This window comes from Triticum urartu, chromosome 2A (genome assembly GCF_056163025.1).
Source record: "Triticum urartu cultivar PI428250 chromosome 2A, HENAU_Tu73, whole genome shotgun sequence".
Lineage (NCBI taxonomy): Eukaryota > Viridiplantae > Streptophyta > Magnoliopsida > Poales > Poaceae > Triticum > Triticum urartu.
Window position 1 is genome coordinate 529,939,996 of NC_141874.1, and position 15,261 is coordinate 529,955,256.

Genomic DNA, 15,261 nt, shown 5'->3' on the forward strand with positions numbered 1-15,261 from the left:
TCGCCAGAAGAGCGAGAAACCTCCTGCAAAAGTAAAATTATAGTTAAGAAAGTAAGGAAATAGATTCATTGACAAAAGCGAATGTCAAAAGTGAAAGAAACCTCGTTCTGGCATTTCCGAGGAGATTTTGGTAAGCCGGAGGGAAGTTCGTTATCATCGTTGGTCCGGGCCTGACGGCGGCTCCCATGTTGCTTCTTTTTCAAAAGAAAATGAGGATCCAAATAAGCCAAAGGGTGTGAAAACCTTACTTTCCGGGTTACCAGTCGAGGTTTCTATCTTGGCAAAGGGGCTGAGTCAGAGGAAATAGTTGGCTCTTCTTCTATGGCCTGGCTGGCCCCCGTGTCGTCTTGGCAATAGTCAGTGTCAACAAGATTGTTAAAAAGCAGGCCAAGAGAGTGAAGGGCTACCTCCGACTTAGAAACATCATCCATCTTGAACATGTCAGAAGCAGTCTTTTTCTTCTTGGACTTCCAGGTTGTCTTCCTGGCGGCTATGGCAGTGGCTCTAGCCTTCTTGGCGGCTTCATAATCATATTTGGCCTTCCAGAAGTTAGATTTGGCCTGTGGGCAAATAACAGGTTAAAAGTCATGCAAGTATGTAACTACTGAAGAAAAAAAGGAGGTCAAGGGGGTTCACCTCTGGTGCCGGGTTAAGTTTGAAGAAAGGATTTAATCGAACCTTACTGCAGTCGTCATATTTGCTGTTTACGAGGGTGGTTGACATCTCCACAATGGCCTCTTCAGTCAGTTGCAGAGGGCTATGATGCAGAGGGTCATCTGGTCCTCGGCATAGGTAAACATCAGGGAAGAACAGCGGCTCAGAGGGATGACCTGCCATGCGATCCAGCAATGGATCAGATCAACTCTAGTTAGGTCGTTTCCCAATAAGGCTTGAATTCTTTTGATAGATGGGATAAGCTTCTTGCGTTCAGCAGCAGTAAGCTTGTCATGGAGCACAAACTTAGAATCAAGGCGCTCTGCGCGATAACCCGGCGGTGGTCTTTCATTAGCTGACGATGTGTCTTAACAATAGAACCAAGTTTGGTTCCAATCCTTGGGATGGCTTGGTAAGACTATGAAGGGGAAGACAGCACCTTGTCGACGCTGAATTGAGATTCCTCCAAGTTCCAAGCTAAGGCTGTTGGTGCATTCATTCTGGCAGTTCAAATAGATGTACTTCCTAAAGAGTTCCACAGTAGGTTCTTCTTGAAGGTAAACCTCACAGAGAACTTGAAAATTGCAGATGTTGGATATGGAGTTGGGTCCAAGATCTTGTGGATGAAGCTAGAAAAAATGCAGAACGTCTCTGAAGAACTTTTAGCCAGGTGGTGCAAAACCCTGATTCATGTGATCAGTAAAGACGATAACTTCACCGTCTTTGGGCTGAGGCCGTTCTTTGACCGGGTCAGGAACACGGTAGGACATAATGGTCTTCTCCGGCAAGTATCCGATGGTGACAAAATCTTTCAAGGTCTCATCGGTAACTATGGAATGAACCTAGTTGCAGACTGTTGGCGCTTTTGACGACATGATGAAAAAGGACAAGCTGAAAAGAAAGAAATTTGCCTGTTCAAATTAATTGGTGGAGTTACAAGTTAATGATTATCGTACAGATGAATAATGGCGGCTTAAGTAAGGGCTAATGATATATGAAGGAAAAAATGAGCCGTCATGATAAGCCTCCATGGTTAAAGATATTCGAAAGTTGCCAGGGACAGAATTGACTAAGTACTGAGATAAACAAGTTTCACAAGCTATTGCTATTATTTTGGATCAAGATGGTTCAGAAGAGAAAAATAAATCTAGACCTAAAAAACTAGTGCAGAGGAGTTCATTAGTCTAGGGAGGCCCTTGTGCAAGAAAAGAATATCTACTAGTATCCGAAATGGACGCAAAACAACTACCGAAGGAGTTCCATATTTATTTTGGATCGAACGAGGATGCGGTGGAGAAACTATGAGGAATATGCGATGAACAACGAAGAACACAAGAAATAACCTCGCGAACCCTAATGCAGATCTAAGGTGTAAGAAAGCAAGAGCTTACAGATGCAGATCTACTGCGGAGGATCGCCGCCGTTCTCTGGACGAGCTCAGGATGATGCAGTGGCCAAAGTTGAGGACGACGGTGAGCGCTGCGGCGACGGCGGAGCTCGAACGGCAGAGAGGTGGCGAAAGAAGGAAGAAGAAGAAAGAGGAAGGACCGGCCATGCCTATTTATAAGGAGATAAGTGAACAAGCTGGCGTGAAAATCAAGGAAGGCTAAAAGTAATGATTATCCAGCTAAATGGAGGCCTTGATTTTCGGAAGCCATTTAAGATAAGGATCCGTTATAGATGTGTCACATCCCTAGCTTTTGGTGCTGCCTAGTGTTTGCATCTTGTTGCATCATGTTTAAATTTCTGAAAGTTGAATTGGGGAAAGCTGAAAGCCTCAGAAATCATTTCAAAAAATGATCAACATTAAAAATTGTTTCAATTAAACCCAATAAAATGTTCCTGTTAAGCTATAAAAATATTGGCAAGAAGTAAAATTCAAACCAATATTTTTGGATTCACAGAAAATATTTATTTTGGGCATTTGAGTTAATCCAATAATTATTGCATTGGATTTATATAGGTGATATATTAACTATATGTCCAATAATTCTGATAATTGTTGAGGGGCTTTGGAATAATCCGTTTAGTCTCGGCAAAAATTGTCAGAAGCAAAAAAATTAGTTTGGTTCAAGAATCAAATTAAAACAAATGTCAGAAATACAAAACAGAAACTGAAAGGAGAGAGAGAGGTGACCTGTGGCTTACCTGGTGCCCACTTGGCCCAGCACTGTGCGGCCCAGCCCACTGGCATGTGCCAGTCATCGTCGTCCTCCCGCCAGTCGGACAGGGCGCGTGCCCGACGCGCGCGCGTGCTCCGCGTGCCACGCGAGCAGCCTGCCTGCCCTCCCCTGCCACCGCGATGCCTCGCGTCCTCTCCTCGGTGCCACCTCGACCCCCTCGTTCGTTCCTCTCTCTCCCCTGAACGCCTCCCCCTCCTCTGTTCTCCCCACCGAATGCGCCCGCCGCTGCCGATGAGCATCACCGCGGCCATCGCCTGTCCCTCGTCCCCTGGAGCTACCCACGAGCTCCGCCGCGTCCCTCTCCTCCTCCTCACCGAGCCGCCTGATGCCGGAAGCCCCTAGATGCCGCCTGCACTGCCGTTCCCCTCGTCGGCCACCGAAGATCGTCGCCGTCGATTAGCTGCCTCCGGTGCCTCCCCGAGCTCGCTGACCCTCGCGTTCAACTCACTGTGAGCTCCTGCATCTAACCCCCCTAACTCCGCTGCCCTTTTATCGCCGTAGCCGTCGCCCCTTGCTGACCGAAGCACGCCGCCGCCCGAGCTCGCCGTCGACGCAGCTCCGATGACCATTTGGTCACCCCGGCGACTACAGCGAGCTCGTGGCCGCACGTAGAGCTTAGCCAACGCGTTAGTTGGTTCGTTTGCGAGCTGCAATGCCGAACCCATCTTTGCCGAACTCCGGCCGCCGCCGAGGTCGACGCCGTGCTCAACTCCGGCCACCTCGCGGCCTCCCGTCCATTCCTTTGGATGCGGATGAGCAAGAGCTCCTCCCTAGTGCCCCCATCGCGCCAAACCACCGCCCGTAGCGCAATCCCGAGCCGCGCTGCCGTCGTTTTGCTCGCCGCCGGCGAAACTCCGGCGACTACCGACGTGTCTGTCGTTAGGATTAACCCCCCCACCTAATTACCACCTCACTGCCACTGACATGTGGGCCCATGCCCCACTGACACTTTTAGTTAGGATTTAATTAGCACTAACAGTCTCTGTTAATTAGGCTAGTCACTGACCAGTGGGTCCCAGCGTCAGGTTTGACCTGGGCTGACGCTGTTGACTAGCTGACGTCAGCATGACGCATTGATGATGCAGTAATCATTTTCCTAGATTATTTCTATTTCTAAATGATTTATTTAATTCAGAAAATGTCCAAAACTTCCAAAAATCATAGAAATTCAACCGTAACTCCAAATGAAATAATTTATATATGAAAAATTATCAGAAAAATTCAAGGAATCCATCTGTACCATTTTCATGCATGTTTGAACAAGTTAACCTCACTGAATAGGACAATTCATGATTATGGAATAAATGGTAATTAGTTTTGGAGTTGGAATTTGCTATAGGTTTGAATTCCACTTCAATTAATATGGCTAACTGTTGCACTAGGTCAATTAAGTACCTTAATATGACATCTCATTCATATGTATGTGCATTGCATTGATTGTGGTTCCTTTTGTGTTTGCCGGTGTTTGTTCCCCCTCAGTAGACGTATGTTCCGACGATGAGTTCGATGACACCGATGAAGAACTATACTATCTTCAGAAGTGCCAGGCAAGCAAAACCCCTTGTTCATTCTGATACAATCCCCCTCTCTCGCTCCTGCTCTCTATTACTGCATTAGGGCAACACTGATTCAACTGTTACATGCTGCGGTAGTTGAACCCTTTCCTCTGCATGACCTGTCATTGCCACAGTAAATAGATGAAACCCACTAGCATGAGTAGGAATTGTTTGAGCCCTGATGTGCCTACCCATTCATGCTTGTTTGTCATGCCTGCTACTGCTTAGAGCTAAGTCTGGTCTGATTCATCGGGAATGAATTGGAACGTGGTGAACATGTCCAACCGTTGAGAGCTAAGTGTGTGAACACGATTTGGTAAAGGTAGCGGTGAGAGGCCTTGTAGGAGTACATGGTGGGTTGTCTCATTGCAGCCATCCTTAGGAACTGAGTTCTGTGTTTGTGATCCATGAATAGTTACTACCACACATTGGGTTCCGGTAACTCGGCCCCTCTCGGCTTATTAATCAACTCGACCTCTGTCCAGGAGTTGCAACTAGTTTCTGGTGTTTGTAGGTAGTGTTAGTGGTCTACCAAGTGGCACCCGGTACAGGTGTGCTTGGGACAGACTAGGCACCGTGGCACGGTGTACCAAGTGGCACCCGAATGGTGGGCTTGGGAACCCTGGTCACATCGTTTGGGGCCGTGAGCGACACCCCGGCCGGATCTCCTTGCGGATGGAACCCAAATAGGCGATAAACCTGGACTAGAGACTTGTTGGTTAGTCAGGTCGTGGCCGACTCCCTCGCCCGGCTTCTGCTTGAAGGTTGCCGAGGTACATGACGTGTACAGGGCTATAAGTGGCGAGAGCGTGTGTGAAGAAGTACACCCCTGCAGGGTTATCATTATCTATTCGAATAGCCGAATTCCTCGGATATGGAAACTTGGACCCCTTGCATAGTTCATCGACAAGTGAAAGTGGATACTCTAAAACTCGCAAGATAAGAGTGAGTGCTATGGATGGTGTTCTCGTAGGGAGACGGGAGCGGATCCATAGTGGTGTATTGATATGGTGAACATGTGGACTCGTGTGCGCCACCTCAAAAGAGTTGCATGCAGTCATAGTTTAGGATAGCCACCGAGTCAAAGCTGGCTTGCTGCAGTTAAACTCCACCACCCCCTTTGTTGATACCGATGCATATGTAGATAGTTCTGATGTAAGTCTTGCTGGGTACATTTGTACTCACGTTTGCTTAATTTATGTTTTGCAGAGAGACTTCAGTCCCGCTAGTAGTTCCGCTTGGACTTTGACGTTTAGCTTGTTACCTCAGCTACGATCTTGTTCCCTCGGCAGGATTTGGTAGATAGTCAGGCTTCTCAGCCTTTTCCATTTGTAGATGTCTGTACCTAGATATGTTAAGCTTCCGCATGTGCTTTTACTTGTATGCTCGGAATGTGGGGTCATGAGACCCATGCCTTTAATATCTCGCTCCTCGGAGCCTAATAAATAAATACTTTGAGTCGTAGAGTCTTGTTGTGATGCCATGTTATATTTGCACCTATCGAGCATATTGTGTGTATGATTGAAATGCTTGGTATGTGTGGGATCCGACAATCTAGTTGTTCATCCTTGGCAGCCTCTCTTATGGGGAAATGTAGTCTAGTGCTTTCTGAGCGATAGTAGTCCGCTACAGCCCGGTTCACCAGAGTCCTGCTAGCCCAGCACTACTGCTCGGAACACTTGACTGGCCGGCATGTGTTTCACTTCGTTCCTGTGTCTGTCCCTTCGGGGAAATGTCACGCGGTGACTTCCGGAGTCCTATTAGCCCAGTGCTATAGCCCGGATTCACACGTTGATGACCGACATGCTCGTTGTGATTCATGTATGCCTGTCCTGATGGGTTAGCGCCGCTTTGGGTTCACGACTAGCCATGTCGGCCCGGGTTCTCTGTCATATGGATGCTAGCGACACTATCATATACGTGAGCTAAAAGGCGCAAACGGTCCCGGGCCAGGTAAGGTGGCACCCGTGGGAATACCGTGCGTGAGGCCGCAAAGTGATATGATGTGTTACATGCTAGATCGATGTGGCTTAGGATCGGGGTCCTGACAGCGTTGGTATTAGAGCCTGACTGCCTGTAGGATTACCAAGCCATTCTGGTCGTAGTCGTGTCTAGAAATGCTTTAGTTATATAAGGGAATTGATTGTGGAAGGGAACGTAAGGCTCTTTTTACTTCTTATACCTCATGGCCTTCTGATCTGAGTCATCTTATCTTTTCTACGGGGTTAAGAACTAGGCTTCTCTTCTATCTCTCAGGATGACGTGTTACTAACCGTAGTTGCCTAGGATTGTTGAGTTCAAGCCTCAGTTCAGTTCCTACTACTTCCATATGTTCATAGCAGGCCTCACAACCTTGATATTATGATGTTGTTAAGTGGTTATGCCACCATTTTTGCAGGTTGTCTCAAATCTTTTGAGCAATTATAGCCATTATGTTGTCCGAGTCATCCCAGGTCTCTAAATAGTCTGATGCATTTGCAAATCCTTTCTGTCCATTTCTGATATCCTTTTTGGGCCAGATTAACCACACTAATCGGTGAGTTGAGGCACTCTGTTGCCTTGGCATATAGGTTGGAGCTAGTATTATGACCCTAGGTGTCTTAGAGGATCACCTAGTAATCCAGCCATGTCTTGTGTTCCCAGTGTGATGATTCTGGCCATCGTTCTCGAAAGCATCGTGTGATTCCATGTAGTGGTAGGTATCCTATTCATGGGTTCTTGAACCCGAGATTCACCCGGCTTATCTCATGTTCATAGCGTTGCTAGTTCCTTTAGGATAGTAGTAACCTTTGCGATAGTCGTCGAGGTTCGTGGTACATCCTTCTTCCAATTATCATGGACCATTCTTGGCAGGAGTTCTTTTGAACCAAAAGGTCACGACAGAGTGCTCCTGATGAGTTCTCCATTCTATATTGTGACTCTACCAGTTCAATATTTCTGCATGGGTTATCCGGAAGAAATAACATGCTAACTTATGCATCCACAACTCAGAAAATTATATGTTCCCTTGAGTTGTCCCTCTTTAGTTGTATTCTGACCCCGTCTATCAATTGATAGTCAAGAGTAGTTGTGCGATCGTGTTCATCGATGCCTACTATTCTTGTGGTCCGTCAAGCCATTCTATTCCAGAATGACTAGGAGAAACGAACTCCAGTACCTCATCCATTTCTAGGATTGGGTCAAAGTAGTTGTATCCCGCAGATCAAAATGCCAATCCAGCTTTTGATTCTGATCTACCTTGGAGTGTTACCATATTTATGTCAAGAATGCCATGGGAATTGCACATCGTCTTATGGATTCTTGATACAGTGATACTTCTCGCCATCATTATTCATTCCTCGGTCCCCGTGTGTTTGTAACCGAAACACCGACATGTGAACTCTGATGTGCGAAATCAATACTCCTAGCAACTCCGTTGCTTGGTAGTTAATGGACACTATTCTCATTCTTAGTGTGTTGGTTATTGAATGATCACTCTAAGATTGATTGTGCTACCTAGTCCTTATTTCTGGTGCACTCTTCGATCAATGAGTTATGATTATTCAATCCCTTGCTTATTTGATCATTTCGTCTTGCCCTGAAAATCAAGATTGTTCCCAAGCTTAGTAACATATCGGTGGTTCGTGATGTTCCGAATATCTTCTCGGAAGTATTACCAAGTTTTTACCTGACCGCTATGTTGAGTTTGTTATCAAGTTGGTTTCCTATAAACCACCCCTTCTCCAAGAATCTGTGTTGGATACCCCTGAGCTAGTTGGTTGAGCTAAACAACAACTTGGAGAGTTGGAAGATAAAAGCTTGTCTGACTTAGTTCATGTTAAGGGATATCTTTTTGTGTGTGTGTGTATTGAAGAAACATGATATCTCCATCGATTGGTCCTCGTGATCGGTTGTTGGATCTATTATCTTGCCCAAACCTTGATTTGAGTGTGGGCTATCGTCAAATCAAATCAGAACCAACGATGTTCGTAATGTTGTCCTACTTGCGGTTGTCCCTCGAGCATACACCATTATATCTTTGGTCTGACCAATACTATCACATTGTTCACATAGTGGTGGAAGTCCAGTGATATGGAAATTCTGATGAGTTGCTGTTGAGCCCATCAGGGGCATTTTGTCTCCTCCATGATTGTGTTGAACATCCAGCTAGTGTTGGAAACTTTATAAGCATTGCCCTCATGTCCCGATCATGAAGCATATGTCCGGTTGAAAGATGTGACTTCCTCTAATTCATGTGCATTTGATGTAAGTTGCCGCCGTGAATTCGAGAAAGCTTGTTTTTGCTTCCCCTGGAATCATCCCAAGCCAGCCATGCACGTGCAAAGTATTCTGTGGTATGTTAGACTGGTCATCTTCGTTCCATATGAATTCCTAGCACCCAAGCCACTGATTGACTTGTTCAAGGAAAAGGAGTCTAGCGCGCGTAAAGAATTCAATATCCTTGATGATGGTTCCCCACCCGAACTCGGTAGTGTTTCATTTTAAGACTACCAGGTGACCATGCTTGTCTAGGACAACGTGTTCACATGCTTGTAGCAGAACCAACTCATGTTTTGGAGCTTACTACCATAGTCCATTTCCTGAGAATCTCGCAATGTCATCTCGTCGATTTGTGTTGCAAAATTTCATTTTGTTTCTAGCCTCGATGAGTCCGGAATATCCTGACACCCACCAGATCTGAATCTCATGCAGATATGATGGTTGGAGAATTTTCCAAGAACTATAATATTGGTCCCTCGGTAACCGGTAAAGTGGATGTCGTGGCCAACACATGCAGTCGGAATGCCTACTATTGTAGTATCCTGGTTGAAGAAGTTAGTCACCTCCCCATAAGGATCTCGCAGGATCTGCCTCCGTAGTTATTCCTTACGGATTCTTGTGCTCCCGAAGTCCGACCTTTTACTTGATGTCCTAGATACCAAACTGTATCAATAAATGGGTTATCCTAGCACATCAAGGAGAACATTAGAAGCGGAGTGATAAATGTCCCTCAGTCGATCATCCACATTTTGTTCCCTTGGCCTCGCTAAGGTGAAATCTAAGAAAGTGTTATCTTCCTTTGCATCTGCATCATCCATCACCATTCATCATGGTGGTATGTTGTGTTGCGAGGATCCTTGACACGGATATTGGTAAAACCTTGATGAATATGGAGATGCTCAAGTTCTAGAGAGCACGCACAAGAACTAGGTTTTACCATTGGCGTTAACTGGGATTTGCTTCCAGTTTCCTCGGTTGTGTTATAACCGTTTCAAACAGTGGACTCACTCTCAACTATTGAGTTCTTCCACAGTTACCAGAATCATTCCCAACATTTGCATCTTGTTCCCAGCTTGCACCTCAGTAGTTGTGGTTCAGGATCATCTTCAAAAGTGGACTTACCATGGGTCCCTTCCATTTCCGGTGATAAGCAAAAATCATCCATTGTGTTGTCTTCAACAAGGTAGTCCACATCATCCATTCTAGTAGGAGTATGCCATTTCTTCAAGCTCCTTCATGCGATCATTTGTGATTGCCTCAGGCTGGTGAGAAGGGTTTTCAATGATCTTTGAATCAAAAGTAATTCTTTTTGCCACTTAAGGGAAATGCTCTACGAGTCACCTTTCCCTAAGGTGCTCCGTTATGGAATCATGGCAATTTTTCCCTGCTACTTTGAAACCCTCGTCAAATTGTTTCTTCCGTCCATCCTGACGCATATCTTGCCTTTCAGCTCCAGAGATGTTTCTATGTCTCATTCCATGAATTGATCTTGTGATCATTAAGATAATCCTAAGTTTCTCGAACCCCAGGAAGATCGATTCTTCTTAAATTCTCCCTTTCTTCTCGTTGTCATGCTGGGTGAAGATCTCGAAAGCAAAGATGTCAAGATCAATTGGAGCAATGAATCAACATCTTCGAGGAGGACAGTCGGATCGTGAAGGTCGTGTTAGCTTTGTATCCCCTCTGTCTTCTTACCTCACGTCTTGAATCTCGGGACGAGATTCTTGTTTAGTAGGGGTGAGCTGTCACATCCCTAGCTTTTGGTGCTGCCTAGTGCTTGCGTCTTGTTGCATCATGTTTAAATTTCTGAAAGTTGAATTGGGGAAAGCTGAAAGCCTCAGAAATCATTTCAAAAAATGATCAACATTAAAAATTGTTTCAATTAAACCCAATAAAATGTTCCTGTTAAGCTATAAAAATATTGGCAAGAAGTAAAATTCAAACCAATATTTTTGGATTCACAGAAATATTTATTTTGGGCATTTGAGTTAATCCAATAATTATTGTATTGGATTTATATAGGTGATATATTAACTATATTGTCCAATAATTTTGATAATTGTTGAGGGGCTTTGGAATAATCCATTTAGTCTGTGCAAAAATTGTCAGAAGCAAAAAAATTAGTTTGGTTCAAGAATCAAATTAAAACAAATGTCAGAAATAGAAAACAGAAATTGAAAGGAGAGAGAGAGGTTACCTGTGGCTTACCTGGTGCCCACTTGGCCCAACACTGTGCGGCCCAGCCCACTGGCCTGTGCCAGTCGTCGTCGTCCTCCCGCCAGTCGGACAGGGCGCGTGCCCGACGCACGCGCGTGCTCCGCGTGCCACGCGAGCTGCCTGCCTGCCCTCCCCTTCCACCGTGATGCCTCGCGTCCTCTCCTCGGCGCCATCTCGACCCCCTCGTTCGTTCCTCTCTCTCCCCTGAACGCCTCCCCCTCCTCCGTTCTCCCCACCGAACGCGCCCGCCGCTGCCGATGAGCATCACCGCGGCCATCGCCTCTGCCTCATCCCCTGGAGCTACCCACGAGCTCCGCCGCGTCCCTCTCCTCCTCCTCACCGAGCCGCCTGATGCCGGAAGCCCCTAGATGCTGCCTGCACCACCGTTCCCCTCGTCGGCCACCGAAGATCGTCGCCGTCGATTAGCTGCCTCCGGTGCCTCCCCGAGCTCGCTAACCCTCCCGTTCGACTCACTGTGAGCTCCTGCATCTAACCCCCCTAACTCCGCTGCCCTTTTATCACCATACTCGTCGCCACTTGCTGACCGAAGCACGCCGCCGCCCGAGCTCGCCGTCGACGCAGCTCTGATGAGCATTTGGTCACCCCGGCGACTCCAACGAGCTCGTGGCCGCACGTAGAGCTTAGCCAACGCGTTAGGTGGTTCGTTTGCGAGATGCAACGCCGAACCCATCTTTGCCGAACTCCGGCCGCCGCCGAGGTCGACGCCGTGCTCAACTCCGGCCACCTCGCGGCCTCCCGTCCATTCCTTTGGATGCGGACGAGCAAGAGCTCCTCCCTAGTGCCCCCAGCGCGCAAAACCACCGCCCGTAGCGCAATCCCAAGCCGCGCCGCCGTCGTTTTGCTCGCCGCCGGCGAAACTCCGGCGACTGCCGACGTGTCTGTCGTTAGGATTAACCCCCCCCACCTAATTACCACCTCACTGCCACTAACATGTGGGCCCATGCCCCACTGACACTTTTAGTTAGAATTTAATTAGCACTAACAGTCTCTGTTAATTAGGCTAGTCACTGACCAGTGGGTCCCAGCGTCAGGTTTGACCTGGGCTGACGCTGTTGACTAGCTGACGTCAGCATGACGCATTGATGACACAGTAATCATTTTCCTGGATTATTTCTATTTCTAAATGATTTATTTAATTCAGAAAATGTCCAAAACTTCCAAAAATCATAGAAATTCAACCGTAACTCCAAACGAAATAATTTATATATGAAAAATTATCAGAAAAATTCAAGGAATCCATCTATACCATTTTCTTGCATGTTTGAACAAGTTAACCTCACTGAATAGGACAATTCATGATTATGGAATAAATGGTAATTAGTTTTGGAGTTGGAATTTGCTATAGGTTTGAATTCCACTTCAATTAATATGGCTAACTGTTGCACTAGGTCAATTAAGTACCTTAATATGACATCTCATTCATATGTATGTGCATTGCATTGATTGTGGTTCCTTTTGTGTTTGCCGGTGTTTGTTCCCCCTCAGTAGACGTATGTTCCGACGATGAGTTCGATGACACCGATGAAGAACTATACTATCTTCAGAAGTGCCAGGCAAGCAAAACCCCCTTGTTCATTCCGATACAATCCCCCTCTCTCGCTCCTGTAGGAGTACATGTAGGAGTACATGGTGGGTTGTCTCATTGCAGCCGTCCTTAGGAACTGAGTTCTGTGTTTGTGATCCATGAATAGTTACTACCACACATTGGGTTCCGGTAACTCGGCCCCTCTTGGCTTATTAATCAACTCAACCTCTGTCCAGGAGTTGCAACTAGTTTCTGGTGTTTGTAGGTAGTGTTAGTGGTCTACCAAGTGGCACCCGGTACAGGTGGGCTTGGGACAGACTAGGCACCGTGGCACGGTGTACCAAGTGGCACCCGGATGGTGGGCTTGGGAACCTTGCTCACATCGTTTGGGGCCGTGAGCGACACCCCGGCTGGATCTCCTTGCGGATGGAACCCGAATAGGCGATAAACCTGGACTAGAGACTTGTTGGTTAGTCAGGTCGTGGCCGACTCCCTCGCTCGGCTTCCGCTTGAAGGTTGCCGAGGTACATGACGTGTACAGGGCTATAAGTGCCGAGAGCGTGTGTGAAGAAGTACACCCCTGCAGGGTTATCATTATCTATTCGAATAGCCGAATTCCTTGGATATGGAAACTTGGACCCCTTGCATAGTTCATGGACAAGTGAAAGTGGATACTCTAAAACTCGCAAGATAAGCGTGAGTGCTATGGATGGCGTTCTCGTAGGGAGACGGGAGCGGATCCATAGTGGTGTATTGATATGGTGAACATGTGGACTCGTGTGCGCCACCTCAAAAGAGTTGCATGCAGTCGTAGTTTAGGATAGCCACCGAGTCAAAGCTGGCTTGCTGCAGTTAAACTCCACCACCCCCTTTGTTGATACTGATGCATATGTAGATAGTTCTGATGTAAGTCTTGCTGGGTACATTTGAACTCATGTTTGCTTAATTTATGTTTTGCAGAGAGACTTCAGTCCCGCTAGAAGTTCCGCTTGGACTTTGACATTTAGCTTGTTACCTCAGCTACGATCTTGTGCCCTCGGCAGGATTTGGTAGATAGTCAGGCTTCTCAGCCTTTTCCATTTGTAGATGTCTGTACCTAGATATGTTAAGCTTCCGCATGTGCTTTGACTTGTATGCTCTGAATGTGGGGTCATGAGACCCATGCTTGTAATATCTCGCTCCTCGGAGCCTAATAAATAAATACTTTGAGTCATAGAGTCTTGTTGTGATGCCATGTTGTATTTGCACATATCGAGCATATTGTGTGTATGATTGAAATGCTTGGTATGTGTGGGATCCGACAATCTAGTTGTTCATCCTTGGCAGCCTCTCTTATGGGGAAATGTAGTCTAGTGCTTTCTGAGCGATAGTAGTCCGCTACAGCCTGGTTCACCGGAGTCCTGCTAGCCCAGCACTACTGCTCGGAACACTTGACTGGCCGGCATGTGTTTCACTTCGCTCCTGTGTCTGTCCCTTCGGGGAAATGTCACGCGGTGACTTCCGGAGTCCTGTTAGCCCAGTGCTATAGCCCGGATTCACACGTTGATGACCGACATGCTTGTTGTGATTCATGTATGCCTGTCCTCATGGGTTAGCGCCGCTTTGGGTTCACGACTAGCCATGTCGGCCCGGGTTCTCTGTCATATGGATGCTAGCGACACTATCATATACGTGAGCTAAAAGGCGCAAACGGTCCCGAGCCAGGTAAGGTGGCACCCGTGGGAATACCGTGCGTGAGGCCGCAAAGTGATATGATGTGTTACATGCTAGATCGATGTGGCTTAGGATCGGGGTCCTGACAAGATGACGTCGTGGCGGGTTTCCAAATTTTTTGAAAATGACATCATGGCAGGTTCCAGAGCTTTACAAATAGAAGAAGATGGATTTAATCTAAGTGTTGGAGATTGATAAGAACAAAGTTCAAATCAACCTAGGGCCTAATGTTGGGGATATGACTACCAGGAATGACCAGCCCAGGATGGGCCGGGCAAGGTTTGTAGTAGGACGAAGCCCAGAAGCGGCCTAATGCCCATGAGTATAAACCGCCATGTATGATAAGACTTGTAAAATAAGGCATGTAAAAGACATCACCAAGCCGGAAACGTTGTATGAGCCGGTTGGGACACTATAGGCCGTAGGGCATCAACCCATGTATATAAGGGGACGACCCAGCGGTGGCTTAGGGCAAGAAACAACAGATCGAGAGCCAATCTAGCGTATTTTGCTCCTTGGTCATTGAAACCTAGCAATACCACAACAACTGGACTAGGCTTTACCTTCACCGCAAGGGGCCGAACCAATATAAACCTCCCGATTATCCCCTTTAAGCTTCCTAGTTGCGATGGCTCCACGACTAAGTCCTTTCGCTAGGAGATCTGCCGTGACAATTCCATGACACTTTGAGAATCTTGCTCAATTCTCTTAGGATGACCTTTAGGATACAAAGGTTCCCGAGTCATCTTACCACCTCTAGTCACAACCCTAACATCATTATCATTGTTCTTATTATTTAACCATGGACGCATGTTTACTAATAAGCTTAAGAGCATTAATAGTTCTACTCATATAATCATCCAAGTGGTCAATCATGTAAGCATTACAATTCAATTGTCTACTAACATAAGCATTGAAGTTTTTTTTAACAATAAAGTTATCAAACTCATCCAAGCATTGTCTAGCAGACTTATTGTGAGGAATATCACCTTCATCAAATCTACGGAGAGATTTTACCTCTACTACCTGTGTCGGGTTATCAAGACCATGTATTTCTTCAATATGCGGTAATTTTTTAACATCTTCAGCTTTAATACCTTTTTCTTTCATAGATTTCTTTGCCTCTTGCATA